Source organism: Rousettus aegyptiacus, unplaced genomic scaffold (assembly GCF_014176215.1).
Source record: "Rousettus aegyptiacus isolate mRouAeg1 unplaced genomic scaffold, mRouAeg1.p scaffold_m13_p_6, whole genome shotgun sequence".
Lineage (NCBI taxonomy): Eukaryota > Metazoa > Chordata > Mammalia > Chiroptera > Pteropodidae > Rousettus > Rousettus aegyptiacus.
The window spans coordinates 24,952,117-24,972,466 of NW_023416309.1; the positions used below are offsets into that span (position 1 = coordinate 24,952,117).

Below are 20,350 nucleotides of genomic sequence, written 5' to 3' on the forward strand. Positions count from 1 at the left end.
TTCATTTCTAGAACACAAAGAAATGCCATCTGATGGCTTTTATTTTTCCCAAAGAGTAAAAGTCAAAGTTATCTGTCGAAAGTACAGGAGAAGAAGAGCCACCAGAATTTTGAGGAAAGTAGAGAGGGTTTGTTTGTTTGTTTGTTTGTTCATTTATAGAGGTTTTTAAATAGCCTTTGCATCTGTAAAAGAACGAATTAGTACTATTGAAAGTCCAGCTGAGGTTGGTAGTCATAAATTTATAATGGGATCAGCCTGCTTGTTCTGACTTTCTCTACCAGTGCTAAGCTTCTTGGATTCATAGGAAAACATAGGAGTCCTTCCAAATGCATGAAACTTCAGGAGCTAGAAGGAAATGAAGCAGTGCCTGATGGAAAATAATTCCCAACACCAAAGTATATACCTAGTACAACTGTCAATCAAACATGAGGACAAATTCATTCTTAAGTTATGGCAAATCTTAAAAAAGATTACTTATATTCTATAGGAGCAAGCTACTGAAGATGGTGTGCCACCAAAACAAGGTAGTAAATAAAAATGCAGAGAAAAACACGGAATATGGAAAACAAGAAATCTAGCACATGACAGAGGTGAATGGGTTCCTCAGGATAATGGTAAAAGGAGAATAAAATCTGGAATAGGTCGGAAATCTTGGCATTGAGATTTCATCTAGATTAAGTAGAATTCCTGAAGAGTATGAACATATGTAGAGAAGATTAAGACAGTCGGTGGAGACTTTGGGGTTATATTCACGATAGGTTCATAGAAAATTATGTTACAAAAAATAAAGACAAAAACTTTATGTATACTAAAATATTATGCAGCAAAGTCAAAGTAGAGTATGCTATATGGCTGAGCCATAACTAGTATTTACATAGTTGTAATAATGTCACCGTGCTTATTCCCATTAAAGCAATTATCTTTGCATATATTATCTTTATTATCATCATAATCATCACCACTATTATACATCTGATGTCTGAGTTCCTAAAGACAGAAAATGTATCTTTTTACTGTTGTGTCTCCAGTACCCAGCAATTGCCTGGTATAGGTTTTAACCATGAACCTAGAAATGTGTGTTTAGAAATTATTTTGTGATACAGTTTGCATAATTATAGAATAATCAGAGAGTAAATATGTTGAGGAGAAGCTTAAGAGAAAAGTTAAACTCTAATGCTAGAATTAAAAGCAGCCAATAGATCTTGTTGTTTTTTTTTTTTTTTTTCATACAACTTGGAAGTTTTGACTATGGTAGTTGTGAGTCCTAGGTGTCTTTTTTATTATTGTTATTTGAATATGCCCAATCACAAACACACACATCACTAGCGAGAATAAGTATCCACAAAATGCAAAAGGAACATAAAAGCAATGATAGGTAGGGACATTCTCTTATCACTTTGCAGGTGAGGAAACAGGCCTGGAGAAATGAGACAAATTGGTTAGAGTGCCACATTACATGAAAATACACTTAGAATCATCAATGTTGAATCCAAAAAATGATCTAATCTAGTACTTTTACTTAAAAATCCAAGAAACCGAGATCTAAAGACTCAAAGAAGAATAAAGTTGTACAAACATGTGCTTAAAATTAACAAAAAAAAAAAAAAAAACTGATTTTCAGCGAAGCATCATCAAAAAAAAAAAAAAAAACATTTATTTCCCCTTAGTTTTTTTTCCCTTTTTCTTTTTTTCATTTTAACGTTTCACTTAAAATTTTTGCCCAAAAATCTGCATAGTTTATTTTGGAGATCAGTTTGCTCTTAAACAAATATTCTAAAATTGTATAAATTTGCCTTGCAATGTCAAGTTAAAAGAGCAGCAAAATTTTCGATATTCTATTTTAATGCCTTTAGAGTTAGTTCTAGGAGAAGGCATATTTGAAACAAACATAAATGAAGTAGTAAAGGAAGATGGGCACTCCATGTATAATATTAGTGTTTATTCAGACTAATAACAATGCCTAACACTTATTAAGTATTTATAATTTGATGAACACTATGAATTATCTCATTTGGTTCTCACCTCAATCCTATGAAATCGGTACAACTATCATCTTCATTTTAAAGAGAATAACTGAGGCCTTGAGAGGACAACATGCCTGGAGACCCAAGGTATAGTGTGATTGTGACTCAAATAGAAACATTCGACAGCGGTGATGTTCTTAACCATTACACAGGCCTCGCTCACCTATCTGGATCTATCTGATTATACGCAGGTAATGTAAAATATTAGAGGTGAAAGGAACCTGAGGTTCATTGATGCTGGTAGTTTTCACATTTGAAAAATAGAAACCGCCTTTCGAATAAACTCTAAAGCAGAAAGCCCTTACAGAAAACTGGTAATGGAGTTGTTCTGGTCGAAGAAGAACAGGGGACTCTCACTAGCTTAACTTTTTCTTTTCATAATTTCAGGGTTGTAAAAGCTCGGGAAACTATTGATCTCATTCATATTCATTTATTTTCTCTCTCTCTCTCTCTCTCTCTCTCTCTCTCTCTCTCTCTCTCTCTCTCTCTCTCTCTCTCATGTAGTTGAGCCAAAGTGACTTGCCATAATTCCACAGCTCAAATCATCAAGTCATGTTCAAGTTTTTATTGTTTTGCCATCAGAAAAAGAGGGTTTTTGTGTTTTTCATAGGTTGAAGGCAGAGGATATCTAGTTGCCAGAGGGCATCCTAGGATTCTTTTTCTATTTTGGTAAAATACGATTCTTATAAAAAATATTCTGAAAAGTAAAATTTTCATTGGGGTGTCGACACCCCAATGCTGAATAGTAATAGAGGAACATGGGTCACTAAAAAGAGAATAAAATTGATCAAAATGGAAGAAGTTAAGCAGCAGATGGAAGAATAAAAATAAATTAACTTTCCCAATCATTTACCTATATTCTAACATTGCCCAACACTCTGACGAAATGGGAAGGGTTGGGGGTGAGGTTGCTAGTAGTACTATGTTGAAAGTACCACCCATGGAGCTATTTAAGTCCCAGCCTCACAGCTCCTGCAGTCCCAAATTTTAAGGCACATGTTAATTGTGTTTTTGTCGACAGTACCAATATTTTACCCTGTCATCCAGGATACCTGGACTAACACTCACACACAAAGTTATTCTCGTGACCTCCTGGGATGGAACGTTTTGCAAAAGACAAAAGAATAAGCATATTCAAAATTGTACCTTCCTGAACTTTTTTGATGGACTGACAGTCTACTGGCAATTTGACTTTTAGGTCTAGCCAGAAAAAGAAGGCTACAAAGCCATAAAAGCATCCAACTTCAGGGATGTGAGAACTGGCGCTGCTTCTAACACTACACTCAATTACAAGGTAAATTCCACCAATGCCACTTGTGTGCTAAACCTCACATCAAATGAAAATAAAAAGATTCCAGAAATCAATGCCAAAGGAGCATTGAAAGTGAGCCTTCCTGGGAAGCTTGTATGGCAAGAATGGTTCATTATAGGAAAAGATTGGGTCATCAAAGGAAAGACCAGGCCCCAAATCTTCAGAAATGCCAGTGGGCAAATAAACAGCACATGCTCCACCACATCCTCAACCTCCTCTCATGGCTGACATTACTAGTTGGTCACAGTCCCCTTCCACTCCAACTCAGGAAATGCTTCTCAGTGAATAGTCCAAAGGGCCAAGACAAATCATTTGGAGTTGGCTCTCAATATGGTACTTCATTGCCATGCTGGATCCAGTGCTGTGGTTAAGAGATTGGAAGATGGATAGTCATTCACTTGGACACAGGCTGCCGACCCTTCCTTCAGGGGAGGTGAGTCCACGAGCAAAGAAAATGAATATACTGCTACTACACATTATCTATCAGCTGTTCCCTTTAGGATCTCTATGTTTGTGTACAGTGAAAATAAATGGGAATCAAAGTGAACCCACTCCAGTTTCAAAAAATGGTAGTAAGCCATGGCCATGAAGAACTATCAAGATATACCTGCTCATAGTCCTAAACTAAATATTGGGAAACCTGGCTTTAATCCCCCATTCTTTCACTAATTCTATACCTTTAGGCGAATCTCTTCATTTTGCTGGGCCTAATTTTCTTGTCTGTAAAAACTGGGAGCAGGTTGATTTGGCTGTATGAATTTTCAGGTTCCTTCTAACTAAATTTCCATGACATAAAGAAAGTGCTCACTTTTACTGTATTCAACCGCAGGCAGTTTCTAGTTAGAAAATGTTCTTTCAGAGAAGAATAAATAAAATCAAAGGACCAGACAATGTCAAATTTAATGTGGTGGAAAAGTGGCTCATAAAAGTATAGGCTAATCAAAATCAGTGTCACACAGATGTTGGCCCTGGGTTCCAGACTAACTGAGATACTACTTTTACAACTTGTGTATTAGTTATCTCTTGCTGTATAACAAATTACCCCAACATTAACAGTTTAAAACAACAAACATTATCTGTGGATTTCTGTGGGTCAGAAATCCAAGTTAACTGGGTACCTCTGGCTCAAAATCTCTCACAAGACTGTAAATAATCAAGGTTTCAACTAGAGTTGTAATTTCATTAAGAGGCTCAACTGAGGGACAATTCACTTCCAAGTCATTTATGTGGATGTTAGCAGGATCCAGTTCCTCACCAGCTGTTTGGCTGAGAGTCTCCATTTCTTACTGGCTGTTGGCTGGAAACCTCTTTCAGTTTCTTCTACATGGGCCTCTCCTAGGACAATATACAACATGGCAGCTGGCTTCCATCTGAATGAGCAAGAAAAAAGGAAGATAGAGCGAGTGAGCTCATCTCAGAAGTGACATACTATCGCATTTTCCATACTCTGTGCATTAGAAGCAAGTCACTTGGTCCAGCCCACACTTGAAGGGAAGGGATTACACAAAGACATAAATACCAGGAGGCAAGGATCATTAGTGCCATCTTAGAAGCTGCCTACTCCCACCTGGGACCGAACATTTTACCTCTTCACACTTCAGTTACCCCTTATTTAAAACTGGCATTAAGTAGCTACATCCAAAGGTTGTTGTAAAGATCAATGAATATGTTGTAATGCATTTAATTTATTTAATACCTAGACTGTAGTAAGTACTCAATAATAATCCATATTATTTTTAATAATTGTTTTGTATGTAACTAGAGAAATTGAGAAATCTACTTAAAGAGAGAAGATATAATCACATACTTGAAAAAGATAAAGAAAGATTGAGGTGGGATTAGCACTGTATTTTCTGCAACTCCCTGAAACCTGCCCCACCCTCTGCAAAAAAATTTAGATGAAACCATCAGTTTGTACAAACAAAACCCACCAAGAATATGGACAAGAAAACTAGATGACTATGTAACTGCACAAACTTCAGAATAGAGGCTGATGGTACAGCATTGTCAAAACCCTAAAACTGTCATCATCTACTCATTAGAAAGCACAAAAAGCTAATCTGAAATTCAGCTGAAACTGAGCGGGAGTCCTGCAGAATCCATTCTGTAGGTGAGTGCAATGGGATGGCAACAAGGTCTGACTGTTGGTACTGAAGCAGTCTGGATCCCAGGAATTCTCAAAACTAAAAACCCAAAGTTCTCTCCCAAGTCAAATCCCTGTATTGAGGAGAAGCTTCTGGAAATAGGATTGAATTAAGTAGGGCAGAGAAATAGGGGAAAGGAAAAGAGAAGGCCAAGATACAAGTAGAAGAAAGAGAAAAAAGGCAAGTTCTATAAGTATGGGGCCATATATTTTTATGGCTTTGCTAAAGAAATCTACTTTCATTTAACATTGTACAACAGAAATTAACTGAAGTTGAATTATGAGCCAGAAACAGGACTAAGAAATTGAATAACGTAGGAGATATTCCTAGCAATAATGAAAACCTGACAGAAAGACATGTCCTCCAAAGAGTTGAAAACTGTGACTTAAAATTTCAAAATAAGCAAACTGTTTTAAATAATAGAAGCTATAAAAGAAGAAATAAATTAGAATTGAAAAAATCTAATATGAATGGGGAAAATGGAGATTTGAAAGAGAGATAAAGAACTCAGGAAAGAATTAAAATAAGTTTAAATTAAGAAGTTAACACTAAATTAGAAGAAATTAAAGAGCAAAAATACAATGGGCAATATATAAGGAAAAATAAAAATTGGAAGTAAAAAAAAAGAATTGTCAAAAAGAAATAAAGAAAAATATTTTTTAAGGATTTGAGATAAAGAAATAGAGTTAGATATTGGGAGATGGACTTCTACATAATAGGAATCTCTAAAGAAGAGAACCAAAGTAATGCATCATAATGAACACTAAAAACTGTAATTTAAGAAAAATTTTATAAAATAAAATACAAAATAAATCTATATATTTAAACAAAATTTCCTGAATCTAGGAAAATCCACCTAGAATAGCCAACCCTAGGACATATTCTAGTAAAGGTATTAGATTTAAATAAAAAGAAAAGTTATTTGGACTACCAGGCAGACAGACCCAGTCATTGTAAGGAAAAATAAGATTTTCATTAGACTTCTCATCAGCAACACTTTATGCCACAAGACAAAGGCATAATATAAAGTTTTCAAAAAGAAAAAAATTAAGATATTTAAGAAAAAAAGAGAAAAACTTTCATATGAAGAATTTTATATCCAGCTAAACTTGTTTACTAGTATAAAAAGGCTACAGATAAATTGTTATGAATATACTTAGGAAATATTGCTCCCATGAACCTTTCTTACAGAATCTTCCAAGGAATGTACTTTAAGCTCTCAGCATGCAAAATTATTAGGAGCTATCCAACATAAGACTAAATATTAAATATGTATAGTCCCTGCAGAACTGAGACTAAATGAGTTATAAAGGAGAGAGTATAGTATGTCATGCCTCTATATGCTGACAATGTAGATACAGTACAACTGAATCAGGAGAGTATATGGAAAATAGAACAATATAAAAAGAGAAAAGGAGGGGAACAAGATAAGACCACACACAACCATCACTCTCATGGTTATTGGCATTAATTAAATTAGGAAAGTCAACTTCCTTTAGCAGAAGTTAATGACAAGAATGTCTTTAGGAGTTGTTACAAGCCTTTCACCTTTTAATAACTCTAATATTCTGCATCATGAAGAAGAAATTTCAAATATGAAAATTTTCAAAATTTCTATGGTCCCTTTTTTAAAGTGTAGTTAAAGGCCACCTATATTAGAATCACTTGGAGTACTAATTAAAAATGCAAATTCATGGGGCTCTTTTCAAACCAATTGAATCGGAATCTCACAGCAGGAGATGGAGAGAGAATGCTTGAGAATCTACATATTAACATGTTTCCCAGAAGTCCCAGAAGTCATTTGAAAATCACAACTCTAAATTCTTATTTCACTGAAATATAATCTCTAGGTCCACGTGTAATCCTTTTCTCTAAAACCAGGTCTTGCTGGCTGGAGTTCAAATGGCAATGGAATATAGTCAGTACCTGCAATATGTCTTTCAGTGAAGTAATAAGATATCCAATTACATATTCCTTTTTTTAATAATAAAATCGACAATTAAAAAAACTTGCTCTTCCTGGCAAATACTTTTTATATTTCTGAACTGTTTCTTCCTCTTCTGGCCCTGATACCACTATGGTTTTGTTCTTACACTTCCACTAGTACAAGTTTCTCTGACATTGTCACAATACAATACCTGATCCACAAAGAAAAAACGGGGGTGTGGTGGAAAGAAGAGGAATTGATGGAGGCTATTTACCAATGGTCACTGTCTACTTGATTGATATATTCTCATTTAAGACTCAAAAGTCACTTCCTCAGTGGAGATTTTCCTAACCATCCCCATCCCAAAGGCACAATTTGTCTTCATGGCATTGTCTACCTGATTTTATCATATTATCTTTGACATATCCATCTTCATCTATTAGAGCAGAAATCCCTTAAGAGCAGGACCTACCTCTTATCTGTATATCCCCAGAAGTTAACAAATCAGAGGCATTAAATTAAGTTAATAAATTACTGTCCTGCTTTCCAATAAAACTGACTAAAAAGTGAAAAAGATATTATTTCCTGCTCAAGCACAAAATAACTTATAAGATTTCTTTCTTGCTTTTTTTTTTCAAGTGCACAGCTGTTTTGACAGATAGACATGGTTTTCACATGACCGTTTCCATGTAGGGTTCTGCAAATGGAAGCAATAGAGGGAGACAAGAAGGCTTAAGGAGGATGAAAGGATTTGATCCTTCTTTTGTGCCCCCTGTTCCTGTCATCGCTACCCCAGCAATGTCTTTTTACGCCAGCAGCAAAATTTAGTTGCAGTTTTGAGCTGTTTCCTTTTCTGCTGGAACCAGCTTCATACTCAGAGGTACAACAGCAGATGGTGGCACCCCCTCTGTGGAGGTCTTATCCCCAGCTTCTTAGAGCTCCTCCGAGCTTGCAGTTTTTGCTAATCTAACTCTTCCTTTTGTTCTCCCAGCCATGGGGGTCAGAGTTGCTCCCCACAAGTATTTATCTGCATTACCTTAATGTTCCTTTTGTTGCCTAAGTACAATACTGTTTCATTGATTTCCTTTATTAAATTCTCTGTTAAAAATAACTAGTGTGTTTTTTGTTTTCTTGACTGGTCTCTGATGCTTTGTTTGATTGTGGCTATGAATGTATAATTCAAACATGAGGAAATAAGACTATCTGGTCCCCCTTCAGCAGACTGCGACAGCAAATGGGAGTCACATTTATATTTAACCAAACACTTCTTCACCCGCTAAAGCTGGAGTTCAGTCTCACCTCAAATCATCCCTCAAAGAGGACATTATACATTGTCACATATCAATCTATTACCACAATCCATTATGAGACACCTATAATGTAGTGTTCCAGCTCCCAGCTATCCATGTCTAGGGCTCATAAAACTGTTCTTAAGACATCTCAGGGCTAATGTCTATACAAAATATACAGTAATTGATGCCCTGAAAGCCATCAGTTCTCCTAGACTTGCTGGGTGGGTATTATACATAACCAGGAAATGCCAAAACTTCCAAAGACTGACATGGAAAAATGTCTACTACATAGGTTAGATTGCAAAACCAGCTTTCAGAACAATATTTATTTATGATATTATGTTATAAATAGATGTTATTTTTTAAAGTCTTGATTGTAAAATGGCAGAGGGATAAGAGGTTGAATATGTATGTATTAAAGTTAACAGTTAACAATGATTATCTCTGGGTAAATAAGATTATAGATTAAAATTTTTTGCTTATTGAATTTTCTAATTTATCCCCTAAGAAAATATAAATTATCTTCAATTTAGAACTTTAAACATATATATTGAATACCAGATAATCAGATATTTTTAAAAAATCATAATTATTATTTATCTTCCTACAAAAGGAAATTATATTTTTCTTCTGAGACGTAAAAGAAGAAAACCTTCAAAATATCAATGTCAAGATTTTTAAAGTATAACCCAACCAGTTCCCTCCCCTGTTTTAAAACTCGTACAAAGGTTAGCTTTAAGTTGCTTGGTGTTTAAAGTCCTGAAAATAGTTTCCCAAAGTATAGTCCATTTATTCTGTTAAACACGTGACTACACTGTTTCAAGGTTTATAAATATGTGATGCTGACTCTTGTACCTCAAATTTTTTTAATAAAGAGTTTGGATCTATCCATAAGAGTCCTAAAACTGAAAGTAAATGAAACCGCTTTTTAAAAATCAACTAAATTCATTTGTCTGGGAAGCTGTTTACTCAATATGTGATTTCTGGTCTGGTTCACCCATTTTTCTGTTTTTGGCATCAAGGGAACCTTTTATTCTATACCACATAATTATAACCATTTCTAGCCAGCCAACACATATTATTTGTGCCAAGGGAAAATAGGTACCTTGGTTTTTGTGTCATAAATGTAACGAGGTTTTTTGTTACATTTAAGAGATTTTACCCAAAATTTTCATCTTTTATTTTCTTAGGATAGTATTGTTAATCACTAATTTAAGGGTTATAAAATTTGAGACATTATCTACCTTTGAAATTTATTTTCTATAAATTTCTTTATAGAAATTTAAAGGCATATCCTTATGCCTTTTGATGATGGCATAAGCATATTTGTAAGTATGCCCTACTTTAAGACAAGCTGTCACTTGGCAATTAAAATCTGTGAGATGTAAGTTGGGGGTAAGGAGCTAATTATTCTTATTCAAAAGAAATACCTGCATATCATGAGCTTCTTGACAGAGATGAGGAAGAGGGTGTTGATAGCTTGCAAACAAAAAGAGGGAAGAAATACTTAAACCTTAAGTGTTAAATGTCTGTAAAAAAAGTAAAAATGAATCTGAAATTATAAACCTATGAAAAGGTAATATGATCCATATTTCATTCATAAAGAATTAGTGTACAACACAATTTTTAGGAAAATATATATAATATGGAAATCAACATTCATCCATAGTGGAAACTGTCCTTCATTCATTCACATACTGAATGCATTGAGTGTCTGCCTTGTTTCAAGGCACTTTGCAAAATAGTCACTGATGATAAGTGGTGGAGCTATGGCCTAACCAGCATTAACATGAAAAGTGGGAATCTATTAGCATCACACAAAAGAAATATATTAAGCCATTTAAAGTTGCTGGTGGCATCTGTGATACCTGAGTTTTACAGTTTTTAGGCAAAGCTAATACTTGGGTTGGTAGGGTGTGGATGGGCCTAGAGAGGTCTACTGGGAGCAGTCATGACTCACGAGTCATCTTTGGTTTTTCAAGAGACTTATCAAATGTCAGAATATCATCTCTAAATGTTCAGTCTAGTGAGTAGCAGGAAATTTTTACTATGCATATTGAATGTTCTTATTCAGAAACTATTCCATTTCCCAATGGTCCACTGTATCTGCAATTTAGCAGGGAGAACTTGTACCAACTGCAAAGAAAACTTGAAATCACTGAGATTCATTTTTTAAAAAATAAATTTATTTATTTAAATTAGTTTAAAATATACAGTACATTGGTTAAACATCTATAATGTTCATAAAATGATCCCCTCAATTATTCCCTCCTTCCCTTGGCCCTCCACCTAGCCAGTATATTAATGCTAGCTGCATTCCCTCTTCCATGCTCCCCATGCCTATCAACTACTAATTTGTACTTCTTTAACCCTTCACCCATTCTCCCAGACTCCAAACTCGCCTCCCCTCTGTCTGTCACCAAATTGTCCACTATCTTTGTGAGTCTGTTTTTGATTAGTTCGTTTTTTTTGTTCCTCAGATACCGCATATAATTGAGATTTATTTTTTAAATTGCCATTAATTTGAAAATAATGAACTTAAAAACCAAGTGATCACTAAAATAACCATATTTATTTCTTAATTAAATCATATTTATATCTATCTTAAGGTGGTTTTAATGTAATTAATAGGACAGCTTACAATATGCCACTCGCTGTTCTGAGTACTTTATGTTTATTACCTGATTTACTGCTCACAACAACCTTTTGAAATAGTTTCTTTGATCATGGCTCCCTTATATAGAAGAAACCTGAAACACAGAAAGTGAAAGCAATTTAACTAACCACACACAGCTAATAAGCATCAAAGCTGACCCACTATTCAACGTAGCCTCAATATTTAGTTTGAGTGCTCTGTTTTTCCAATCCATGGATGTTTTAAAGGTTAACTATTTTTTTAAAACTCGATTCAAGTTTTTTTTTTTTTTCTGGGTCATTAACAGATTCCATCTGCCAGTTTTCCAACTGATGAGTTTCTATATATAGGCCTTACCTTATTGTACCTCTTACATAGTTTGAAAAGTTTACTCTTCTAAGCAAGAACAAAAGTGATTATTTTCAGGACTGATTTGGGAAGAATTTTTTTTTCCATAAGCTACTTTTTTAGTAGATCATGGGTACTCTCCAAATAGAATAAAAATAGTGAAGTTCAAACCCATTTGGGTAATATAAGCTAGAAGTATGCATAATAGAAGATGGTTTAACTTTTCCTCTTTGTACACCTCAAAAACATCTGAAAAGATTTAACCTTTTCAAAAAAAATGCTCACCTTTGGGCTGAAACCAAGAAGAAAGAAGTTTAGTTCCAAAGGAAGCATTTCTTAAAATTCTGAGTGAATTAGACGAGGCAATTGCCTGGAATTTGGTTGCATACAAAGCTACACTTAGCGCCCACATGTGCTCTAGTGTCGACTTCCTGTTCAGTCCACAGGACCAGAATAACTGATAGTTATTATTCTATAAAATAAATGTTTGCTTCTCAGGGCTATAAATCCTGAGACCACCTCAGAATCTTTAATGGACTTCTTCATTTCTTAGAACAGAGGTATACGGCCTCTTATTTCTTTTGGTACAGGATTAATGGGTGGTGATAAAAGAAAGATATGGGAATAGATACCTTTCCAACCAAGCCCCATCTCTAGGGGTAACTATATTACATTCTCCACGGAAAGTAATTGATGCCCTGTTGATAACAGATGCTGTGTTTCCTCGGTTTTAAAATCTTGCCAGTTTAACAATAGTTTGGGACTGTGAGAAGGAAAAAGAAGAAATATTACAACATAAATCATTAAATGAACACACTGATTATTAGGCATCACTGGATATCAGTTACATTAAATTATGAAAAAGTATGTCTTCGAATGAAAGAGACTTGAGTATTTGTTGAATTGAATTAAATTGAAATAAAAGCTCTCTAAAGAATTGGAACTAGAAGATATGAAGCCCTATTTCTTTTTCTCTTAATTTATATTAAATGGCAGCCATTGCTGCCGCAGGTTTTTCTGAGAGAATCGACTCCCATCCTTGGCTCCTACTGCATCCCTAATCACAACTGACTGGATGATGAATGGACACCTGACCCTGAGCCAATCAGATTTTTCTATCCTGGAAATTTGACAACGCTGAACATGACTATCTCAATTAGTTGGGGAAGCCAAGTTTCAAAGACATTAAAATCTAGATCAATGTCAAGCTCCTGGCCAAAATCAAACATATAAGTCAAAGTTATGGGAGAGCAGAGATAGCCAGCGTGCAGAGAGAAGCACGAAGATGCAGACGATGCTGCCTTTGAAAGGTAGTGGGAGAGACTCGGTTTCCAGAATATCACTTTCATTAGCTGTTCAACTCAACTGTTCTTAATTTTTTGCCAGGTTTAGCCCTAAAATCAACTCTTTTATCTAAAATAACATGATTAGACTTTTTCTTTTACCAAAACAGTCCCATTTCCCAAGCTATTATTTGTTGCCTTCCTGGCAGTCCCAATGCAATATTCATGAGTACCAGTGATATCTGCTACAAAATTACATAGCAAGATCCAAACAACCAAGCAAAGTTCAATGACTTGCCCAAAGTTTTATCATCTAAGCCAGAGCTGGTTCCTAAGCCAGGTTTTCCTGACGCCTAATGAAATGATATTCAGTCTTTTTTAGCATGCTTCTGACTGAAAGCTACATTCACTTGGAAATAAATATTAGCTGTTCCAAAATTATCTTCCCAAAGTTTGTCAGTACACATTTTCTTACAGAAATAATATTTTAATGGTGGCTGAATTTCAAGATTAGGCCTGTTTTAACTATCATGAATCTGAAATCCACTTTGTTTATTAAGAAAATAGTGCAATACAATACTGTAGTAATGATAGTTATTAAACAAAATAGTAAATTGAATAAGAACTCTTTTTATGTATTTTAAATATTTGGTTTGAGGAAGAACAGATTTTATTGGAGGTTTTATGCTGATTCCTAAGAGGTCTGGGTATTTTCAAAGGATTTTTAGAATTTCAGAAAACCAGCTCTTTCCCATTATGCCTAACTATACCTCAAAAGTTAACAACATCAGAAAAAATTGAACCAATAAGCCCCAAACTGTTATCAGCAGTTGCCTCTTGTGGGTGTGGTTATATGAGACTCTCTTTCATACATTTTTATAGTTTAAATTTTTTAATCTGAAAAACAGTAAAAATACAAAAACTTTACAGTTTTCTTTTCCTGTTGTCTCATGACAGTCTCCTGTACTTATTATTTATAAATAGTCGCTTTTTGATTCACAAGTAGAAGAAAGAGTGTACTTAATCATAGAGAGGTGGAAAGAAAAAGGGTGATAAAGAGGATTTGAGCTATGTGAGAGATTTGTCTGAGACAGAAATATCTGAGTTGTAGATTGGGTGAGTTATCATCATCAGGAGAAAGGAAAGAGGTGGCAGTAAAAAAAAAAAAAAAAAAAAAGTTTCTCAGCCTTCAAAGACCTAGAAAGGTTTTCTGGAACACACAAGTTAAATGGGAGTGGCTTCAGAAGGACAAGAGGTGGAATCGGTATATGCAAGACTAAGATTATCATAAAGTGGGCATTCAGAAACAGGGAGAAACATGTATGTAGGTAATAGGACCAGCCTTAAATCCAGATGGAGGTAGTAGACACTCTCCCTATCTCCCCACCAATGTACTCCACAAAATGACTTCACTGAACTTCTTTCAGTGTTAGAAGGATTATTACTCTCTGTAAAAATAAATCGAAGTGAAGAATGCAAACATTCTTGGTAGAATAGAGTAACAACCTGAAATCATACAATTAGCAGTAATTAATATTAAAACCTATAAACTTACAGAGAATAAATCTGTTATAAGGGTGAAAGAATTGTAATATAGTAGTTGATGAAGAAGAAAAGAGACCACTGCAGGAAAATAATAAAAAATAGCCAATATTTATTGAATATCTGTTAAGTGTCTGGCATCATTAAGTGAAAAGATTATGTGCATTATTATAGTTAATATTCTCAATATTCCTACGCGTGATGAGCAAACTGTGGTTCATGATTCTCAAGGTCACATGGCTAAAACGGCAGCACCAAGACTCAAAGAAGAAATTTAGTGGAAAGAAGATCCTGAGGCCAGTATTCAACTATGTCCCAATTTGAACTGAGGATGGTCAGGATATTATTTAATCGGGAAAGAGACTCTTGTGGAGAAGGAAGGTTATAATATCAATGGTAGTTAGAAGGCTAAAAATGAGGTGGAAAAAGTTTAGGGCCTTCAGGAGGGAAAAGTGTAACCATCCTGTCTCACCCAGGCCCACTTGAATGCATGTCTACCCTGAAAAAACAAGTGCAACTCTGACTCATTCCCCCAAGTGTAGGGAGGGAACACAGGACAGTGGGTGTCTCTTCTGTAGCTGAGAAGGCAAGGGCACTCACCTCATTCAAAGGGCTAACTAAATTCACTATCTTATGCCTCACAGCCACTTAAAGTGAAAGGGTAAAAAAGGAAAAAGGAAAGAAGGAAGGAAGGAAGGAAGGAAGGAAGGGAGGGAGGGAGGGAGGGAGGGAGGGAGGGAGGGAGGGAGAAAGGGAGGGAAAGATGTTCAGTCCACAAACTGAACCACTCTTTATACTTTTGACCACAGCAGGCATGATCAGCATCTCCATCCTGCCTCCCATCCTGTGGCTCAGAGTTACCAAGGGGCACTTTTTCACAGGGCACAGCCCTCATCACTCTTCATTCCTTCTAGCTCTAAACAAATCCTATTGCTAGGGGGTCCCAACTCAGTGTAATTTGTAAGTCATTTTTGGAAAGTGATGAACATATTGATATGCTCTAAATGCTCACTCAGACCCACTGCTCCCCTAAACAGATGTGATAGGAATAGTCACCTAACACCACAGGCCCATTTCCTCATCAGTAGAAAGAAGATGTTGGGTTCAGTGATCACTAAGATCTTAAATAAGTCAATAAGAAGATAGCAACTATTAAGGTAAATGGAATAAGTGGTCAATATATAATCTTTCAGACATGTCCTGTAATAAGAGAATATTTTCCTTCCCTCTCCATCTTTCTCACATGTATGCACACATGCACACACATGCACAAGTTGAAGAATTTAATATGCGCTATTTCTTTATGTATTACTAAAGAAAAAAAAAATGGTGCCTTCTAAACCATGACACATCATTGATCATAAGATCCACCCCAATTTCAGAGATGTTAAACTACAAAACAACATGGATCCTAGAATCAATAAAATGGTGCTGGGACACACTCACTTCTTAGCTAAACCCTGACACGTTATTGGCATTTGCTACAATATACCTGTACTACTCTATCACGCAGTGCAAAGTTCATTCTTACCTCTCCCTATTTACATCTCACTCACTCCAGGCTTCCCAAAGCCTCAAGCTCCTACCTCTTTCACGAATGTCTCTAAAACTTCCTGGGAGTATTTCTTACTCTAACCATGATAATTTTGACTTTTCTAGCTCCCCTATACCTCTGAAAATAATTCATTCCTATCCTGAATCTTTTAGATTTTGCTAAATGTCTGGAATAAAATTTATGATGTGACTATAGCTAGATTTTCATAGAGGCAGCAAAATTTTCAGATGTCAGGTTTTCATCTAAATGTAGGCTTCCTTATAAAAGATACCAATGTGCATTTATTGAGGAATAAAGAGAGTGGTAAATGGAGAGGAAGAGTTTTGTTCCCTTCAAATCATGCTGCTTCAATCACTATTTACTGCCTCAAATATGTAAGTCTGGGTGGCCCCGCTGCCTTCTTACCACAGTAGCTACTAAAAGTCTGGGGAGAAACCTCACTTTCCATTATCTCCTGCAGAAAAGCAGAGGCAAAATCTCAGAAACAAAGTAAATCCAAGCAGCTACTATCACTACCACAGATGCACTGTGAGATTCTCCTCCTCTTTCTCTACCTGTCTATCATCACCATCACCATCATCATTATCATTATCATCATCATCTTCTTGCTTCCCTCTTTGATTTGGCTCCTAAAAAATCCTCAAAATGAAAGTTTTCCTTTTCTCCAGAATCTGTATAGGAACCCAGTGCTTACATTTTGAATACTAATCTCCTTTTGGGTTGTACCATAATTTTGAACTCTTAATTATTTATATTTCTATATTAATTTGTATTAGTAGACATAATTTAGAGAGGCATTTTACCTTTTCTTTAAATAAGAATGGCATACATTAGTGAGCTCTTTATATCTTTTTAGCACGTCTCCATTTAGAAAGCCCTTTCATTGGTACCCGAACACATTGCAGAAGGGAACGAATATTAATAAGAGTTCTCTGGTGGGCAATGTGTCAATATGCATTGAAAACTTTAATATTATGCAGGAGCTTTAAACCTAGAAATTTCACATCTAAGAACTTATTTTTTTAAAAAAATTTTGAGATAGGTACAAAAAGTAATGTTTAAGGATATTCACCACAGTGCATCTTATAATGTCTAAAAATATGTATTTGTTTAGATAAATGCTAGTGAATTTATACAATGAACTGTTAAGCAGTCATTATGTCATATTGTTCAAGAATACAATTGATGTGGAAATGTTCATAATAAATTGCTAATCTAAAACAAAGGCTACACAAGAAAATGCCCACTATTATACTGTTTGCATATGACATAAAGGTTAAAGTGTTTGGAGTCAGACATCTCGGTTCAAACCTTGATTCCAACACCCATTTCTGTCACGTGCTCCTTATACAAATGTGGGTAGATTATTCAGCCTTACAGAGCCTTAGTTCCTTATCTGTCATTTGAAGATAATAATATCCACCTCTTAGGGTTTTTTGTGAGGATTAATTTAAATAATGTATGCAGTAAGTTTAAATAATGTATGTGTAGAGCCTAAGTACATGGCCCCACACGTAATAACTGCTCCCTAAATGGTTCTCCACATAGAACATGTGTACCACTCGAAGTTTTTGATTACAGGTGACAGAAATGCACTTTGGCCAACTTAAACAAAGAGGAATGTATTGAAAACAATGTAGAAAAGTTGGAGACCCAGGCTAAGGAATAGGCAGAAAGCAATTGAGTTTTAGGGGCTAGAAAGCAGGAATCAGTCTGGTTGGGATGTTGCTGCCAGGACAGAAGAATGCCAACCCCTTCACTCACCTAATTTCACACTTGCAGCAGAGCTTTCATGGCTTGAGCTGAAGCCGCTGCCCACCTTCTGGCAACAGAGGGCAGTAAAAAAATAATCTGGGTCTTTGGGGCACAAGCAGCTGGATTTCCAATCCCAGCAAGATTATACACAGTGGTGGTCAGTTCACACTGGTTGGCCATTAAATGGTAGATGTTCTTATATGACAGAAGCATGAGGTAATTTTGAAATGAAAAATATATGAATCAAATGTTTATCTTAAAAAGAACAAAAAGAAAGCTCTTCCATATACATATGACTATCGTAAAAGCTTTACGAGAAAAGCAAGAAAGAAATTATTTTTTATTTTACAAACAAAGAGAAACTGAGGCTCAGGCAAGACAAAGGACTAGCCCAAGGGCTCTTCACTCATCTGGGGCAGAGCTGAAACAGGGTTCCAACCCATAGTCTAAGGCTCTTCCCAAGGAACCCAATGGACACTGCCAAACACCTCCGAGCCTTATCTGTTCCCCAGCCCTAAACCTCAAAGGACACAGATTACCGTAGGTTGGTGGTGCTTCCCTTTGCTATGATGGCTGGTCCCCTTGCTGCTTAGAGTCCAGGCCCTGGGCCGGAGGCCCCACTGGAAGCCGTACAGTTGGCGACGCTGGGGGTGGCGTAGAGACAGCGGCAGCCCACCTCCCTCACATCTGGGGGAGTGCGAGGGTGGAGAACCAAAGGCTGAGAAACCACTGGAAAAAGAAGGCAGACTGGAGAAAGATTAGAAGGCAGGGGCCAACCTGGAGAGGAAGTGGTGTGGAGAGTGGGCAGCAGGGAGACAGAAAGAATGATTTTTTAAAAAGAAGCAGCAGCAGCAGCCAGAGAATTAGGAAAATTGTTAAATCAGCCAGGAAGGAACCCCGTGATTACCGAGATCTCCTGCATCTGGCTGCAGAGGAAGACGTTAAAGCCTCACAAAACTACCATCGCCCTCCCTGGAATAAATGACCTCCCAGGATTTGACATGACATTTGGCATCTCAGTTACTGAAGTTTGTTTTCTGCTTTTTACCTCTTCTTTCAGCTTGTATAAGAGCCCACCAGAAAGACCAAACCAATTGCAAATTCCCAGACTCTATAAGTTATAATGACAGATTAATAACTCTAGAAACATTCTATTAGAAGTCATCTTACCTAATATATGCACCTTTCAGTTACAGAAACTGAGGCACAGAATTACAAATATGACCACAACTATTTATTTATTTAAAAACACTTAAAATATGACTACCTTGATCAAGAATTGGCAAACATTCTCTAATAAGGGCCGTATAGTAAATATTTGGGGGGCAGTGACGGCCATATGATCTCTGTCACACCTACTCAACTCTGCCACTATAGAGCAAAAGCAGCCATAAACAATATACAAACAAATGGATATGGCTATATTCCAATAAAAATTTATTTTTAAAAAACCAAGTGAAGGCTGTAGTTGGTCAGTATGCTATAGTTTGTCAACACCTGATCTAGTTGTAGTTATTTATTAAATATCATGTGACTATCCTAGAAAACACATGAGCAAATGGTAGGCATAAATTAAATTCCCATAGGAAAGATAATAATAATGGCTGCAATTTATAAAGCATTTTCTATATGGCTTTCCTCATTGAATTGTTCCACCTGCTCTATGAGATGAATACTATTATGCTCTCCATTTTTCAGATAAGAAAATAAAAACACATGCAGGTCAAATAACTTATCAATGGTCCAATGGTCATACAGCTCTAAGGTGGTAGTGTCAGTACTTGAACCCAGATTTATCTCACTTTAAGACTCAAATGCTTAACAACAACACCAGGTAAAAGAATAAGAATACTCAGAAGGAAAAATAGAAAGCTAAGTTCTGTTTCTCACAAAGCATTGAATGTTTTTATGTTACTCTGAAGAAAACTTCCAGTAGTTTAAACATTTAATAATACATCCACATCAGCAACTTGATGAAGCACTAGTCAGCATCTCCTCTCCCTTTCTCTCTCTCTCTTCTCTCTCTCTCTCTCTCTCTTCTCTCTCTCTCTCTCTCGCTCTCTCTCGCTCTCTCTCGCTCGCTCTCGCTCTCGCTCTCGCTCTCGCTCTCTCTCTCTCGCTCTCTCACTCTCTCACTCTCACTCTCGCTCTCTTGCTCTCTCTCTCACACACACACTGGCTCTCTCCTTGAAACATTAACTTTTTTACCTATTTCTCATAATCTGTGGAGCTCTCTCTAGAACACATACTAAGATTTAAGTAAGGATATTAGCTGGAGCCCACACACCTCAGACACTGAGAAGCAAGAGGTCTCTAACTCTGAGAGGAATTCAAGCCTGAAGGGGAGAGGAGGACAGCTCTTGATGATTATCCTAAATTTTTGAAGCCAAACCAGGGAAGACTTGAGGAAATGACTCACTGAACCCAGGAGAAAGAAAAACAGATGAATGATGGCAGGAGAAAATGAGGATAATATAGCCTTACTGTTAAAGTGAGGGTTAGAAATCCACAGAGACCCAGAAAGGAAACACTG

General features: G+C 36.2%; 1 long non-coding RNA gene across 2 annotated transcripts; it reads right to left on the reverse strand.

The window, feature by feature from the left end:
• Nucleotides 1-1,683: 1,683 nt before the first annotated feature.
• Nucleotides 1,684-19,874, reverse strand: LOC107501478. Of its 2 annotated transcripts, XR_001594776.2 has the most exons (4): nucleotides 18,357-19,874; nucleotides 12,315-12,445; nucleotides 11,381-11,449; nucleotides 1,684-4,706 (listed from the first exon to the last, which is right to left on the reverse strand). It is a non-coding gene; the product is annotated as an uncharacterized LOC107501478 (long non-coding RNA). The 2 variants fall into 2 exon arrangements; XR_001594774.2 differs by lacking the exon at nucleotides 18,357-19,874 and having other exon boundaries at nucleotides 12,315-15,171.
• Between the last annotated feature and the right edge of the window lie 476 nt (nucleotides 19,875-20,350).